Raw genomic sequence first — 18,518 nt, 5'->3', positions numbered from 1 at the left:
TTTGATTATGCTAGGTTACATTTGTACAGAAAACATAGGATAAATGTTTATTTCCCTTTATTTACCAATTTTCAAAATAAGTTAATTCTCTTGCATCATTCAAAAGTGACACTGAAGTTTGTGTGGTATCCCCCACCCTCCCCCCCAGGATCATTTTGAACTCTTGAATCAAAACAAATTTATGTGTTTCTCTCTTTTAATCCACTACTGTTATTTTTATTGCTTTTTTTTACTTTGTTTATGGTATCTTATATACATATATGAATATATAAATTGCTTCTGGATTCTGAATCATTATGTACAGAGGTATGTCCACATCAGATTAGTTTTATTTGAGCAATTGTATGATTTCTTAACAAATATAAATAAAATCTTAAGTAGCATCGTTACCACCAAATAGAGAATAGATTGCATGTTTCAGATTATATGTTCTTAGGCCACTAACATCTGTACTTCTAAACCCGTCAAAATGAGAGTAGTTAGAAACAAAACAGAAATTCTAATACCACCTTCTAAAAACTATCTATAATCAAAAAGGGAATTAATACAACATAGAGGTTTCTCAATTGCTTTAGGTATTTCTTAGATTTTAGGCTTAATTTTAACTTTCAGTCTTTTTTCATCAAAGTTCTGGCTTCTACATGCTCTCTAAGCCATACTTATCTTTCAACATCTGTGAGAATATCTACATACTTTCTTACTCTACTTGTAAATAGCTTCCTGTCAATTTTATGCACTCATAATATTTGCCCTAATATTTATTTCAACCTGCTTCATCCCTTCCAATCTTCTCAATGTTTTATAAAACAAGTTAAAAATTTTACACATTTCATAATTCATTTAGAAATGACCACACCACAAAGATTCTAGAATTTTGAAGGAAAGAGCCAAAGAAAAGGATATGTGAAAATAAAGTTTCCTCAGTGAGATAAGGCATTTAAACATGAACTTCACATAGTCACTTTATAACTGACAGCAAAAGACTCCGCACACTGGATTCCTTTCTCCTAGTAATGAACTCATCTTCGTTTCCACATGTGAAAGGCAGGAATAACCGCCAATCTCTACTTTCCACATGAGCATGTTTTGCAAAAATATAATGCTCCGGGTAAAATCAACAGAGTACCTTGGAATCAAAAGTCCATGAAAAACACATAATTGCCCAAAAAGTTAGGCGAATGTGGTGTACCAAGTCTGGAAGTGATTAAGGGCAAAACACTTCTAATTAATAGCTTCATTAATAGCTGAGGTTTTGAAAAATAATGCTGCATTAAAAATTAGTCTTTGCATTTTCATATTCAAGATAAAAGAGGTCTCTAAGTTTATCAACCCATTAACTTATAAACGCTGCATTAGCTGCACATTAAATGGAAAACAACGAATCATTACAGAGGAGTTCTGTAGACGGCGCGCTATAATTTAAATATGTTGTGAACCATGGTAAGGTTGAATCAGACAAGGTGCCAATCAGAAATTTTAAATAAATTACTTTCTGGATAATAGGAAAAAGTGACTGCTTATCACCAGTGAGAAGGCAGTACTTTCCTTGAAAATGACAGAACGACCCAAAAGTCAGTTTCTATTAAAAATGGAAAAAACATGTCAACTGGTCACTCTTTTATGATCCTAGATACTCACTAGCCATTGCTCAAAATACACCTAACAACAAGAATGAAGATTATTAAAAATAATATCAAACAGATTCCACTTTCATTCAGAGAAATAAAAGACCTCAGGGACCCCCATCATTAGAAAATAGCAGGAGATAAAAGTAGACCAGTAGAAAATACACAACCTCAAAAGGGGACAAGGTACTGCCCAACAGCATCTTTCCAGGCAAGGCTGTCAGCAAGGTGAAATACAAGTACGAACCCCAGGCACTAATATACGATACCACTAAAGGGCAAGCAGCTTGATATTTAAAAGTCAGAAAGGGGGGCGCCTGGGTGGCTTAGTCGGTTGAGCGTCCGACTTCAGCTCAGGTCACGATCTCACGGACCATGAGTTCGAGCCCCACGTCGGGCTCTGGGCTGATGGCTCAGAGCTTGGAGCCTGCTTCCGGTTCTGTGTCTCCCTCTCTCTCTGCCCCTCCCCCGTTCATGCTCTGTCTCTCTCTGTCTCAAAAATAAATAAACGTTAAAAAAATTAAAAAAAAAAAAAATAAAAAAAAAAAAAAATAAAAGTCAGAAAGGGAGCTAAGAGTATAGAAATAAAAATCTCCTGGAAGGTGTGTCAGGAAGGCAACCACGTAAGCAAATGTGCAATAACTTACGTGCAAGGATCTAGATAATCCTAGGCATAAGACACATTGTTCAGAGATTGAAAAATCTGTGGACCAAAGTATTTTCTGCCAATACGGTGGTGAGGACCACACCTCACTTCTGCCACCACGGTACAGGACTGTCATAAATTACTCATTAGCTATATTTTCCTTAAAATCATTTGTCTCTTGTCCAGTTGTTGATTTGGGTTCTAGCTTAGGCCATTTACTTTAATAATCTGGTGCTTTTCTATAGGACAGCAGAGTTGATACTTTACTATTCATTAGGTTGACCCAGGTGAAACTGACAATATTTTATCGCCTCTGACTTCAAGAACGGCAGCTTCATGTGATACAAACTAATACTTGGTACTTCACGGTCCTTAGGATCACTATACCAGCAACACACGCATTTAAAGAGAATAATCACATGAGGCTTCCATCTCTGTGCACTTGAGTGACTACATATATAAGATTTAAGGGTGCATTAAATATGAAAGGCAGTAACTTTTCAACCTTTCACATCCATTAAAAAAACACATTATATAAATATATATACATACATGTCCTATATATAAATGTCCACAAAGGCAAAGTCTACTTTCCAGTTACCAAAATTAACTTGATTGACAACCTATAGGTTCAGTGTAATGATTTCTGGGCAATGAAAACAGCTTGAATGGCAGTGCATAGAACTATATACTACTGCTATACCTGAGGAGTGGTCACATCAATATTTTAGGACTCTTGCTACTGCCCAGAACTCTTCTCTTCCCAGAAGCAGAGCGGCCTGCTCCACTCAAGCCAACTGCTGTAGGAAAGCTTTGGGAGGTCACAGAACCGGCACTGGAGACATTCTGAGCAGACTGCTCTGTGATGTGACGGCTGGTCAGACGAAGCAGAATTTTAAATGAGCTTGGGCTTAATACATTACATCCTCTTGGCCTGAAATTCTTTTCCTGTGCTTACAAGTCTGAAGAATTCTTCATTTGCCAATTGTATTCCCCCCCACTTAAACTGTTCAACATGAAAACACTAGTAAATCCCCTGCTTGCCATTTTTATTCTTTCTTAACTCACAGAATGCTGTCCCAGTGAACTGACAACTGCAGCCAAAATGGATGGCAATGCAACAATTTACAACATATAATGGAAATGGACTGCCTTTTCTATTTTGGAGAAAATACATTGTAATGTCCACTGGGTCTGAGGATAAGAGATTATAGGAACCATTTCTTCAGTCTGATAAAGTACCTAGTAGCAGGCCCAGAAATCCATAGCAATTAAAAGGCAAATAAAAGTTAAATATAGAATTTGTACATCTATTGTACATTATAATCAAAGATCTGATCTTGTTAGCAAATCATTAATTATTCCTTATCACTAACATCCCTGTGAAGTAGTAGGTAAGTGATGGGACATTACTAGGCCATTGAAATGCAAATTTGAGGCAACAGTTACCAACCATCATTTATTTATCTGTAAATGCAAAATGGGGTTAGTTGTGCCTGGCACCCACAGGCAGGATTCAGGTTTCGGAGGCCTGGTCTGGTTCATCTTGTTTTAAACCTCCTCCTTTCAGCACTATGAGACTACATTGCCTAGAGGTCTATACAGCTATGATAAGGGTCCGCCTCAGAAAGAAGAAACAAAATAAAGAACAATTTCTTTGTTGGTCTCCCAGAACTTATAACACTACAACTCAGTTAAAAATATTTATAGAGGACATGATTAGCTCATTATAAAGGACCAAGTAAAGACTGAAATTTTAGTAATTTGACAGTTCTGACTTATGAGACTGTAGCTTAGAATTATAACGATAAATGATTTCTTCTGGGCCAGTTTTCAATTTGTAGTATCTCAGCTAAAAATCCACGGTTTTCCCCTGCTACTTTGCCATACTGGAGCTGGGCTCTGTAGGTATCTCCTTTGCCAGCCAGTGGAAAATGTTAAGCTTGTCAATGGAGGTTAACAGAGTGATCCTGCAAGAGTAGAGACACTTCCCTCCCTGTGAAAATGGCAGACTGCTCCTTCAGAGCTACCCCCATCCCTCCAGCAACTTCAGGACAGGTTCCAAGCTGCCCCTCACCTCCCCTACCTGCGCCGCCCCCTCTGCCCCCGCCCCGCCCCCCCCCCCCCCTCCGCCAACCCCCAAGGCTACAGCAGGCCACTTCTGCCCAAGCCCATTGGCAAGTTTCTCCATGTCTCACAGGCTAGATGCTTCCCTCTTTGAAGAAGTCCAATCTCGGAGAAGAGTCCTTAGTTCCTTCAGTATCTATTTTACCTCACCTCAGATGAAGTAGTAGCTACTATTTTACTTCCTCTAGTAGTTTACCCCTTTCTACCAGGAAGCAATTCTTTATAATTTCCCTGTTCAGATAACCGATGTGGTTTCTGTCTCCTGACTGATACACCTTCCCGTCTTTCCCATCTCCGTTCCAGAATTACCAGAAATCAACACCATATAATTTCCATGGGCAGCCTTTCCTTAGTGTAGGTTTAAGGAACACAATTAATTGTACAGGCTTGAGCAGAACTTGTAAATGTAAAACAAAAGATGCCTTAAAATTTTCAGAAATTTAGGCCCATACCTTAGAAGCACACCATTGTATCTCTAATATAAAACCTTAAAAACTTTATCGAGAACTGCATGAAACATCTTTTTCTTTTTTTCCTATGACTAGCAATAAACAAAATTCAGAGTATGGAAATATTTACTCTGATATTTTCTTTCACGTTAATTTCATGTACTACCCTAGGGAAAAACACATCTAGCTAAAACACTGAATTACAGGTAAGAAGTACTGAGATTTCACAGACATGGAATAAAACTGAATGTTGAAAAATCTGCTTTGCCTTCCAAAGCCTACATATTAATACAATGAAATATGCTAAGAATTTCTAATCATTATGCTTTTGTTATTAAATCCATAAATAAAATTGTACTAAACTTTCTACCCCAGGGTTGCATAACACACTCAGAAACCTTGGAGGGAGGGACATTGAAAAGGAAAGCCATAGAAAAATAGAATTGCTATTTCTAATGGTGAACATCCTCAGCTACTTTGAAATTGCAGTATTACTTATACTACTATGAAATATAAATCTCTCTTTATCCTACCATCTTGGAAGAAGAGCTTTTTAAAAACGTCCTTTTCTGAAATAATTTTAGACTTGTACAAATGATGCATAAATAGGAAAGAGAATTCATATAGATCCTTTACCCAGCTTTCTCTAATGTCAATTCACATAACCATTCTGTGATTATCAAAACTAGGAAGTTAATACTGGTAGACCACTACTGACTAAACTACAGACCTTAATTGAATTTTGCTCACGTCCTTTTCCTGTTCGAGTACCCACGTCAGGATCTCACGTTGTATCTCACTGTCATGTCTCTGTAGCCTCCTGCAATCTATGACCGGTCCTTACACTTGACTTTCATGCCTTAGGCACTTTTGATGAAAATTGGTCATTTTGTAGATTGTCTCTTTGTCGAGGTTTGTCTGGTCTTTTCTCACAATTACATCGAGGCTACGCATTTTTGGCCATAATACCACATAAGTGATACTGACTCCTCCTCAGTGTATCATATCAGGGTGAGTATTTCACTACTGACAATGTTAACTTTGATCACTTGGTTATGGTAACCAATTACAGTGGAGTTCCAATTTCCCTTTGTTTTTGATAAATATCTTGAGAGGAGATAGTTTAAGCCTGTGTTAATATACTGCTTTTAGCATCTACTAGTGAATTCTGTCTACAACAATTATTACTGTGGTCTTTGCCTAATGCAGATTTAGTATTTCCTCATTGCTTCTATATTTATCAACTAAAATTCTTCTGCAAGAGTTGTCTCTTTTCCTTTCTTGATAGAGTTAATTAGTGTGGACTCATGGGTATTTATTTTGTTCTAGGGTTTATAATTCCATAAAATATATCATTTATTTTGTTGCTGAAATTATTCCACTTTTGGCTATCGAAAGCACCTTCAGGTTGGCTCCCGTGTCCTTATGACATCTATTTTAAGCCCTTCTTTAAGCGCTTCCTTAAGCCCTTCCCCCATCAATTTTAAGCCCTTCCTTAATTTTTGACATTATAGATGTTCCAGGTTTCCCTGCCTCAGTCCTGGATTCAACTACTTCTCCAAGGAGTCCTGGATTGTTTTATTAAACAGTCATATTTAAAATCAATTTCTGAGCTCTGGGTAGGCACACATTGTTACTGGGATGTCACAGCTCTTAGGCCCTTTCAGTGACCACAGCTAGGAAATATATGCCTGCATACTAAACAACATATACACACATATCTATACTTGTATATCTGTCTTCATGCATACTAAAAAACCATGACTTCAACTGATAGCTCAAAATTCATTCTAGTATTTTCCCATACTGGTAACTGGGAAAGCCACTTTTATTACCTCCCGTCACTGTGATTCTAGACCCCTGAATACATATTATTGACTACCAAACTGAATGAAAATATATGCATGTATGTTCCTTATTTTTTGGGTTCAACAACATGAAAGTAAAGACTAAAGATCTGACTACATAAAAATTTTAAATGTCTACCACAAAGAATCAGGAAATGTAAATACGAAACAATAAGCTGAAAAGATGTTTGTATATAGATCTATTTTAAAAGTACCAATAGTACCAAAGTAAAGAACTTGGTATAAAAAATAACACGGAGGACAAAGACGGAGGTGGGCAAAATGGGTGAAAGGTCAAAATGTACAAAATCCCAGCTATAAAATAAATAAGTTCTGGGGATGTGATGTACTGCATGGGGACTATTGTTAATATTACTGTATCGCATATTTGAAAGTTGCTGAGAGTAGATTTTAAAAGTTCTCAACACAAGGAAAAGAATAATCTAATAACTGTGTATGGTGACGCATTCATTAGACTTACTGTGGTGATGAGATTATCCAATCGTTATGTTGTATGCCTGAAACTAATATGTTACATATCCATCATATCTCAGTTAAAAAAAAAAAAAAAAAAACCACCACAGAACAAGCAATTCATAGATGAACTAAAAAATGGTAAACACAACACAAGAAAACCAACCTAAAATGTTTAAAATGCAAATTAAAGTAACAACAGGTATCATTTATCAACCACATAGGCAGACAAGAAAAATAGTATAGTCAAAGCTGGAAACAAATTACAATTATGATGTTTGGAGGCATGACCCTCTTAAAGTTCAACTGTTTGGGATTTTTTCTGAACTTATTAAACCTGTAAATTTATGTCTTTCAGAAAATTTGGGAAAGTTTCAATATTCTTCAAATATTTTTTCTGACTCATTCTGTTTCCTCTTCTTCTGAGTCTCCTGAAAGTCTCTGTGAGACCTTTAGAAATTAAAGAATAGTGCTGAGGAGGAACTGAAGAAGTTATAAATAGTGTCTATTCACACACTGGAAGACAAAATTGTTAACATGTCAACTCTCCCCAAAATTCATCTATAGATTATAGTCAATTCCAATCAAAATCCCAACAGGCTTTTTGCTCATTTATTTTTTTATTTAAAAAAGTTTATTTGAGAGAGGGAGAGAGAAAGAACCATCAGGGGAGGGACAGAAAGAGGGGGACTGAGGATCCAAAGCAGGGTCTGCATTGACAGCAGAGTGCCTGATGTGGGGCTTGAACTCATAAACCCCGAGATCACAACCAGAGCTGAAGTTGGACACTTAACTTACTGAGCCATCCAGGCGCCCCTATTTATTTTTTAAAAACGCTTATTTATTTTGCAAGAGAGAGAGAGAGAGCGCTCATGCAAGAATGGGGGAAGGGCAGAGAGAGAGAGAGAGAGAAAGAGAGAGAGAGAGAGAGAGAGAGAGAGAGAGAGAATCCCAAGCAAGCTTCACACTGACATCGCAGAGCCTGACACAGGGCTCGATCCCACAAACTGTGAGATCATGACCTGAGCCAAACTCAAGAGTCAGACACTTAACCATCTGAGTGACCTAGGTGCCCCATTTTTCGCTTTTTTAGACAAACTAACAAATAGATCCCAAAATTTTTGTCAAACCACAAATGACTTAGGATAGACAAAATAAGTTAACAACAGAAGAACTCAAAGGGAAAAACTATCTGATTTCAGTACTTACTCTAAAGCTAAAGCCATCAAGACAATGTGGTAGGAGTGAATAAACAGGGATTAATGACAAGAGGACAGAGGATCTAGAAACAGACCCAGACATCTAAGATCAACTGATTTTCAAAACAGGCAATTTAATGGCAGCAAAAAAGAAAAATGCTTTCAACAGATGTTGCTCGAACAAGTGAATTTCTGTACCTATATTTCACATCATACTTGAAAATTACATACACCTAAATGCAAAAGCTAAAGCTCCCAGAAAAAAACACGGGGGAAAATTTTTTGAGACTCTGAGGTAGGCAAGTATTTCTTAGAATACAAAAAGCATGAACTATAAAATAACCGATAAACTGTACTTCATTGAAATCAGAGAACTGTGTTATTTGAAACACACTGTCAAGGTAACCAAGAAGCAATCCACAAAATAGGAGGCGATTACTCTTCCCACAGGTGGAAAGGTTTCTCTAGAATAAGCGAAGAGTAGACTCACGGGATAGTACACCCAACTGTTTTCGAAAGCTTAAACCAATTACACTCCACAGCAAGTATAATAAACATTCTATTTGCTCCAAATCCTCATCAAAATTTGATAGTCACACTGTAAGCTTTCAGTTTGGTAGATGAGAAATGATAGTTCATTTTGCTTTTAATTTGCAGTTACCTGATTACAAGACATAGTATCTTTTCATAGGTTTCTTAGCCACTCTTATTCCCTCTCTGTGAAGTGCTTTTTCAATCTTTATGCATTTTTCTTCTCTGCATTTATTTTTCCGTTTTTTCTTTTTCCCAAATATAAATGTGTTTAAGAATCTTTTGTCAGTTACCTGTGCTATAAAGACCTTTCCCTCTGTGGCTTTACTTTTCAGTTTTTTAAAGATATTTCTGACTATAGAAGTTTGTAATTTTAATGTAGTTCAATTATTCATCTTTTTTATTGTTTGGTTAGCCTTTCTGTTACCTGTTTACAGAATATTTCTCATTCCAAGGTCATGTTTTCCCATATCATCTCTTCAAAGTATTATGCTTCTGGCATTCATATTTAAGTCTTTAAATCCATATAGTTTTTTGTGGGTTTTGTTTTGTTAGGGGGGTTAGCTACAATGGCATTAGGCATCCCATTTTATTTTTCTCCCTGTGGTAACTATACCAGTTATCAAAAATTCTATCCTTTATTTCACTGATCTATAATTCTAGATCTGTATAGAATCAAATTCCTATGTCTTTTTTAAAGCATTTCTGTGCTGTCTATTCTGTTCTATAGAGAAGTCTGTTGGTCTGTTTTGCACCAAAATAAGACTATATTAATTACTATAAATTTATAATAACTTTTGATATAAGGTAAAGAAAATCTCTCCTTGTTCTTTAGAAGTGTCATGGCTTTTATAAGCTCATTGCTCTGTCCCATAAACTTGAGAATCAGCTTGTCAAGTTTAATAATGAAAACAACAAAGATCATGGGGGTGTTTTGTTTGCAATGGCACTGAATTTATAAAAATTGACATTCTAATTATATGGAGTACTCCATGCCATAAAGTGTCTATCTCCCTATTTATTTAGGTCTTTAAAAAATGCTTTTTGATAAAATTAAAAAAAAATTTTTGTGTAAAAATCTTGCATATTCTTTAAGTTTATATCTGAGTATTTTATATTTTCACAGTACTTCAAAGGTTGGCTTTTTAAATAATTATATACTTCAAAGGATTACAAATGAGAATTAAGACAGTTAATATTTGCAAAATGCCTAAAACAGTGACAGGTATATGTTACATGTTTATTAAATAAAACAAAATACATCAAATATTCTATTGATCTCTGGTAAGTTAATTTTAGGATAATTTTGACTAGTTATTAAAACCATGATGTTGGGGGCACCTGGGTGGCTCAGTTGGTCGAGCATCCAATTTTTGATTTTGGCTCAAGTCACGATCTCACGGTTCATGGGATTTCGCTAACAGCATGGAGTCTGTTTGGAATTTTTTCTCTCTCTCTCTCAAAATAAATAAACTTAAAAAAAAAGGAATGATGTTGAGATTTTTTTTATTGTATTTCTGTGAGATTCACATATGAATTTGGGAATAACTAAGACAATGACCACACGGAATCATCCATCAAAGAACTACATGCCTTTTTATTTACTCAAATTTTATTTCCCTCAGTAAAATTTTATAATTTCCTCCATATTTCTTAAATTTATTCTTAGCTACAGGACTTCCTATGGATGTCATAATCATTGAGGTTTTAATATTTATTTTAAAATATAAAAATCTATCATTTTAATTACACGACTATCCATTCAGTATAAAAATTATTTTATTTTATTATTATTTTTTTAATGTTTATTTATTTTTGAAAGAGAGACAGAGTGTGAGCAGGGGAGGGGCAGAGAGAGAGGGAGACACAGAATCTGAAACAGGCTGCTGAGCTGTCAGCACAGAACCCGATGCAGGGCTTGGAACTCACAAACTGTGAGATCAAGACCCGAGCCAAAGTTGGACGCTTTAAAAACTGCAGTCAGATGCTTAACCGACTGAGCCACCCAGGCGCCCCTAAAATAATTATTTTAACCAAGTATTTCTAGTAAATTTGTCTTATCCTCTAAGTCTTTTGATTATTGGGTAAGTTGGGTATTTTTTGGCATCTACATTCTTTCTATAGTAAAATGCTGACAATGTGTTTGTTTTTAACCTGGGTTGTCCAGGTTTTTTCCTCCTGGTTTTTAGGGTCTTGCTGATTTGAAAAAAATCATCATTTTCTACATTTTCTATTTTGTTCACTAGTAGATGGAAAAGCTCCTGATTCTTGAGTGTCTTGCTGACTAGCCATGTGGATACCCTTGAGTGATATTATCTACCTTTGGTTTTAAAAGCCTTAATACTGTGTCTACCATGAAAAAGCTAGCATAAGGGGGGCAGCATAGAAGCTGGAAGGCTTGGCATTAACCGGGTGAGAAATGAAGGTAGCCAACCAGAGTGATAACAGCAAGGGTGGTAAGAAGTAGCTGAATTTTTTATGTATCTTGAAGGCAGAGCCAGTAAGATGTCCTGATGGATCTGATGTCTGTCTGTCTGTTTTGTAGAGTCTAGCCTTACCTTTGACAGTTTCTCTTTGTAGACACAATGTGATGCCAAACTTCAACTTCTAAAGCACACAAAAATCAGTGCTACTGTCCTTCAAGTAGCGTTGAGAGCCCAGGCAGCCACCGAGCCACCTCTAAGGAGCCCCAGGGCTCTGCGGAACAGAATTTGAAAACCCAAGGTTTAAGGAAGGAACTTTACATTTGTTGATTTCATACAAGCATCCAGGTCCTTTAGTGGCCTGGGTGGCATTAAGAAGTTCACCAGCATTTGCTGTATGATCACGGAAGACAGAGGTAGAGCAATAACACATAGACCTGGGCATCTGACCTTTGCACAGAGTCCTAGAAATTAGGTTTTCTAAGGACATGGCAGGCAATCTACAAACAAGTTCACAAAATGTGTCCGTTCACTTCTTACTGGAAGTCTTTTTAGGAGACCTACCAAAAGTTTTGCAGCTTTTGTGTATGTGTATTTTTAAAGTAATCTCTACGGCTCTACACCCAACGTGGGGCTCAAGCTCATGACCCTGAGATCAAGAGTCACGTGCTCTACTGAACCAGCCAGTTGCCCCAAGTTCTGCAGCTTTTCAAGGGATTAGACTAGCTGTTCTCTATTATCCCTTTCGGATATAAAATTGTTTGAACTTATAGAATTAAATATATTAACTATGGTGACACTGGAGCACACATAGATGAAGACACACAAATAAGAAGAAACCATTCTACAGTGCTATCAGAAAACTTCAGATCAAGGTTATTTAAAAACTAGAAAAAGTAATGTCCTTTGCAAAAAGAAAAAAAAAAGGGGGGGGTTGCTACTGGCACTACAATGCTAAGACTTGTCACTGAATCACCCACTCAGGCAGCTCAGTGACAAGAAATAAAGGAAATTAAAAATTGAAATCAAAATTGAAAACTGAATTAAGGATATTAATATATACGTTAGATGGGACAGGAGAGTCTTACGCCAATGTCGCATCACATTCTAGACCAAAACACTGTTATAATGCCTCCGTACTCTATTGTAAGGATATAGATCTCAACCTACTACAGATGTTACATACAGCTACTGAGATACATTCAACATAAGACATGTCCACAGAGCTCGATATATGTAGAGAATTAATTTTAAAGAAACGACTATAGCCTGGTAAGTTGATATGAGGTACCCATAAGGAAGATGACAGAAAAATACTTTAAAGATGGCCAGCTTCAAACACAGGGCATAACTGTGGACTACTGGAGCCTATAGAAACAGACAGAAAAATTGGTATAGAGCAATCAAAATAAGATAGCCACGTTCACATGGCAGCAATAAACACTAGCACTCTACAGCATTAAATAATAATACAGTAATAAATTCATAGAACTCTGTGATTTTTATAGAAGTGGTCTCGGAAATAACCTTGTCCACCTTACTTGTTCTATGGAAAAGGAACCTGAAACAAAGTAATAAATTAACAAAAAACCAACTGCAAATTGAAGTTATTTTTGGACAACAAGGATGGGATTACATCAGCAAACAGGGTCTATAATGCAAGTGTCAGGTCTCAGTTAAAAATGATAAAGCTGTTATACAAGATAAATTATTTACAAGTAAAAACAAAGGAGTAGTGAAAATTTCCATTTGATCTGAGCTTAGTTTGTTGATGTGGTTAAAATCGGAAACAAAGTCATAAACATATAGAAATTTATCCCATTATAAATAAATAATTACAAACATACAGTGTTTTATTTAAACATTTATATATAATAATGTGGCCATAGAAAAGTATATTTTCATATAAATCCTCTAGGAACTAATGGGCTTTACCACAAATAGAATCAGCATGTGTTGCAGAAAAGAATTTCCTCGGCTTTGGGGGTAAAATACATCTGGGTTCAAATCCCTTACAAGACAGATAATTCAAAGGAAGTTATTTTTTTGTAACAGTTCTCTCATATAGAAAATGTTGATACTAATACCTATCTTATAAGGTTCATTATTTTTAATGTTTATGTATTTATTTTTGAGAGAGAGAGAGAGCATGTGAGCAGAGAAGGGGAGACCGGGGGGGTGGGGGCAGAGAGAGAGAGTGAGAGAGAGGGAGGAAGACAGAAAATCCAAAGCAGGCTCCACACAGAGCCCGACACAGGGCTCGAGCTCATGACCTCAAGATCATGACCTGAGCGGAAATCTAGAGTCAGACACTTAACCAACTGAGCCACCCAGGTGTCCCTATCTCATAAGGTTCTTAAGACAACTTTTTAGAGTAGTAATATACACTCTAAATGTCCTAGCAAACAGCTCTTAAAAGGAGCTGTTTCCTTTCCTTAGTCTTCTATAAACATCTCTAGTAACATTAAAATACTAACGTTCAGCTAACACTGAAGTGCCAGGCACTTACCAAGTGCTTTACATATACTAATTTACCTAATACTCAAAGTAACTTTGTGAGGTAGGTACTATTATTATCCCCATTTTTCAAGTTAAAGAAACTGAGCCACAAAGCACTTAAGGCCACACAGCTACTGAGTGGTAATGTCAAGATTCAACCCTGAGCAATCCAGAATAATAAAATCCCAATAAAAAAGCTGAACTGCTTAAAGAATTAGGTCTGAGAGTGATATAAATGTCATTTATTCACTTAGATTAGTTCCCATTATCTCTTCCATTTTAAATGTAACAAAAAATTAGAGTACATACTGTGCATTAAGGTAGTTTAATGATTGGAACTACCATAGAACACTCAATTTAAAATAACTAAAGGATTCCATAGTCTACTGGATGCCTCTACTCTGACTACACATGAAAATTACTGGTGAAGTCTTAAAAATCACATAGATACCCAAACCCCATGCCTGATTTTTCTGAATAAGAATGCCAGGGAAAGGCTCATTTGGAAACATTCCAGATTTTAGTGCATAGCCAGAGTGAAGAATTACTTTTCTTTTCTTTTTTTAAAAAATGTTTTATTTATTTTCCAGAGAGAGAGAGAGAGAGAGAGAGAGAGTGTACAAGCAGGGGAGGGGCAGAGGGAGAGGGAGACACAGAATCTGAAGCAGGTTCCAGGCTCTGAGCTGTCAGCACAGAGCCTGACGCAGGCCTGAACCCACAAACCGTGAGATCATGACCTGAGCCAAAGTTGGTTGCTCAACCAACTGAGCCATCCAGGCGCCTTCTAAACACGGAAGGTGTATAGCAAAGCAAGACAGATGGCATCTGGAACCAGGATGATTTTCTTTCCTCTTCTTTTTTTATTTACTTATTTTGACAGAGGGAGGGGGAGAGAGGGGAAGGGGGAAGAGACAGAAAGAGAGAGAGAGAGAATATGAGTGTGAGAGGAGCAGAGAGCCGGTATCGCAAGCAGGCTCCACACTTGCAGCACAGAGCCCAATGCGGGGCTCGAACCCATGAACTACAGATCATGACCTGAGCTGAAACCAAGGGTTGGACACTTAACCAACGGGGCCACCCAGGTGCCCCCAAAGGGTGATTTTCAAAGGTAAAATTACAAATGAGAAGTGGTGGTAAAGACGATGAAACGCTGAGTCAGTGCAATGAGAAGAATGAGTGAATGAGGTGGCCCTCGGAGTAGGAAGACAGGAAAGCAGATTACCGCCAAGGGCCAGGAAGTCAGGGTTAGAAACACGAGGGAAAGCAACACAAAGGAAGTCTCCCGGCTACAGCCCTGCTCAGGGGCTGTCATCATACCATCTGATGACTTGTTTGTATGCAGTGAAAATCTCCATTTTTGTTATGTTTATCCTTTTAAATCGCATGATGTGTTCCTCATCCTTGTGGCTACTTTCATTCGTAACTTGCAAGTACCACGAGTTTTGTTATTAATTGCAAGTCCGTGACTTTGTCCTAATCTTGCTGATAAAACATTTGAAATTTGACTTAACTTTCTTACCTTAAAATTTAAGAAATAGATCCATTATAGAATCAACCTCAACCAATATCAACATATTCATTAAACAGACATTCTGGAGAAAAACTGTCAACAATAGTAAATGACAACAAAATAAAATCAAACGGTACATAGTACCAGAAAATAAAAACTCTACATAAAAGTTTCATAACATTAAAATATTCCTGAGGTAGTGTCTAACTGAGGCTTGCCTTCCATTTGGTGGTGTGACAGCTGATCTAATCAATATGATTATAACTCTGTTGTTTTAAAAATTATAATAACAGATAAGCAGTTTTTTCCAACAAACTCTTAAGAGTTCTTATCCATTTTTATTTTAATGACTTTCTTTTGAGAACTGAATGAAACTGTGGGTCCTTTTCCCAGAACAGACACAAAAATGCACACGAACACTGTGTTTTCCACATGTAACATCTGTGAGGTCATAAAAAACCTTGACCCGCTAAAGAACCTGGCATCCGGCATGACAGTATTGCTAAAGACCCACTGTGGGGAAAAATACTCATTTTCTCTAATCAAAATATTTCACACTATAGATGCAAGGCATTTCATAAGTATGGCGATGTGGATTTTGTATATGTTTATATCTCCAGGGAAGCAGCACATCCCCAAAGGATGAGTCAAGAGTTGTTCATATTTACAGGTGACCTGTTACTTGCTGACCTCCCCTTCTTATTTATAGCCACATTTCTGAATCTTACTTGCTTGTAACACAAGACACCTATGTGAAATGGTGAAAATATACTGATTTAGGAATTTTGTCTGGAAGCATCTTTGAGCTTGCCGAGTAGACACCATGAGCAAAGCTCACCCTCCCGAGTTGAAATATTTATGGGCAAGAAATTATCATTGAAACTAAATGGTGGCAGACACGTCCATGGAATATGGCAGGGGTTCGATCCCTCTATGAACCTTGTGATAGATCAATGTGTGGAGATGGCAACAGAACAATATTGGAATGGTGGTAATTCGAGGAAATAGTATCCTCATGTTACAAGTCTTGGAAGGAGTATAAACAATGGGTGTTTCCTGGAAGAAATCGACTGCTTCCACGTGCCCCATCTCCCTAGCACCTATTTCACTACAATATAAAAATCAGGTCGTGCGTTTTCATGTTGAACTTTTTTGTTAAATAAACATTTTTTAATAGTCAAAAAAGAAAATATACTGATTTAAAGTTGCAAGATAGGTGTTCAGACTTAGCAGGATCTTAAAGCATTTAACCTATGCCCTTAATTTATTGTCTACACAAAGAAAAGTTAATCCAATTTCACAAAACTTTGGTGAGTCCTGGGCAAAGGTTCCGTTTCCTCCTCTACTTAGTGATAACAGTAATAGTACCCATTTGGAAGGATTATAAAGTTAAATAAGTTATTATATGTAAAGTACACAGCACAGAGTAAATGCTTAATAATCAGCTATTGCGAATGTGCTTCGTATCATGCTAGGTGTTGGACAAAACAGCTGTCTTGCAGGGTGATAAGCGATGCGTAAGCTGTTGAAGTAGAAAGCGTGTTCAACGGTAGCCCCTCTTTCCGTTTCTGTTGATAGAAAGAGGGAACTAGGGCACACATAAGTTAGTAACATGCCGAGTGGAAGCCCGGAGAGGCTATCCATCCCCTCACCTCCACAACTGAAGAACTCACTCTGCCCCCAAGCTCTTGGGGTCAGTGGCTGACAAAGTGTTGGTCGAGTCCCTCTGTAGGATTTGCGCTGACATGAAGAGAGCTGCCACATCCAAGGTCACACCCCTCCCTAGGGCACTGTGGATCCAGTGACTAAAGGACACAGGGATATGAAGGCCAAGCCCTTTGCCCCAATTCAAGGACAGTTTGAAGGGCCATCCTGGTCCCAGAGTTCCCTGGGATGAGCTGGAGCTTCCTAAGCAACTGAAATGCAATTCAACATCTCGCTCTGCCCAATCCTGTTTTTTTCACTCCCTAAAAGTATTGATCACGAGAATACTCCTGCACACAAATCTGTCTCAGAGTCTGCTGCCTAGGGAAATGACTTATGCCACTTGCCCAAAGTAAAAAAAAGCTAATGAGAGATCAAAATGGGATTTACTACAGACGTGCCAGCATAATTCCACAATTATAAAATGAGCAAGAAGAGACGTGACCAAATGAAAGAATGAACCAAAGACCTACAGGCAACATTATAAACACCACCCTGAAACGTCCTAATAATGTCTTTGTGGATCAAAATACAAATGAAGAATGATCTCTGTTTGAGTTAGCTTTTTGGAATGAGACAGTCCATCCCTACATGAAATGAAAAAGGAGAAGGTGATGAAGGTGAATTTCCTGGGATGCTATTTCACTTCAGAAGGAGAGATTAACTGGACCAAAAGGGGCTTTAACGACAGAATAGTCCTGCCCTTTATTTTAAACGAGAGGAAACTGCAACCCAGATCAAGGGCACGAGGAAAGAGTGGCCTAGTCTAGGCTTCTTCATTTCCAGAGTCCTTCAGCTTTGTCTTCAATATGCAATTTGGACATTTTATGTGAAGTGTAACTCCCACAAATGATTCAGGTATATTCAAATAGAAGTATGAAATGCATTATAAAACTAAGCATGACTTTTGAATTTGGTGTCAGTGTCATTCTTCCCTCCTATCAATGTGGATAATTGGGATAATGATAAGTTTTCACAGAACAGAATGGCTTTTCAAGGAAGGTTAGAATTCACTATCTATACCTCTAGGTGCATTAGCAATTAAAGTTCATCAAATATTGTATCTTAATGGCCTTATCTCAAAATGAGGATAATAATGATGATCTCATTCAATAGGTTGCCATGAGGACTAAATATTTAATGGTTGCAATGCATTCTAAATGCCACATAAACAAATAACATAGCAATACATATAGCAACTTCCAGCAGGCTAACATTACAACAGGTTATTATTATATATAACTGACCAAAAAAGAGGCCAAGAAAGACACAAGAACATTTAGACATCTGACTGTTTCCAATCATGGGAGCAAGATTTAAACTGATATTTTATAATTATTAAAATAGGGCAGCCATAATAAGTGAGGAAAATATCAAGGATATTTTACACATTTTAAACTGGTTCTAATAAGTACCTTTTCATTTATATATATATTTCTTGCTGGCTAGAAAGCTCTCAGAATCTCTACTATTTAATAAAATAA

At 37.1% G+C, this 18,518-nt stretch overlaps 1 protein-coding gene and 1 pseudogene across 5 annotated transcripts in view; one reads left to right on the top strand and one right to left on the bottom strand.

Moving 5' to 3' along the window:
• The window catches only part of WDR7 (WD repeat domain 7), a 353,450-nt gene that overhangs the window by 126,590 nt on the left and 208,342 nt on the right, over positions 1 to 18,518 (bottom strand). The gene's annotated exons all lie outside the window — the stretch shown is intronic.
• On the top strand, positions 16,154 to 16,621 carry LOC132666029 (small nuclear ribonucleoprotein G pseudogene; annotated as a pseudogene).

Source organism: Panthera onca, chromosome D3, assembly GCF_046562875.1.
Source record: "Panthera onca isolate mPanOnc1 chromosome D3, mPanOnc1 haplotype 2, whole genome shotgun sequence".
In the NCBI taxonomy this organism is placed as follows: domain Eukaryota; kingdom Metazoa; phylum Chordata; class Mammalia; order Carnivora; family Felidae; genus Panthera; species Panthera onca.
This window is presented reverse-complemented; position numbering and strand designations above follow the sequence as displayed.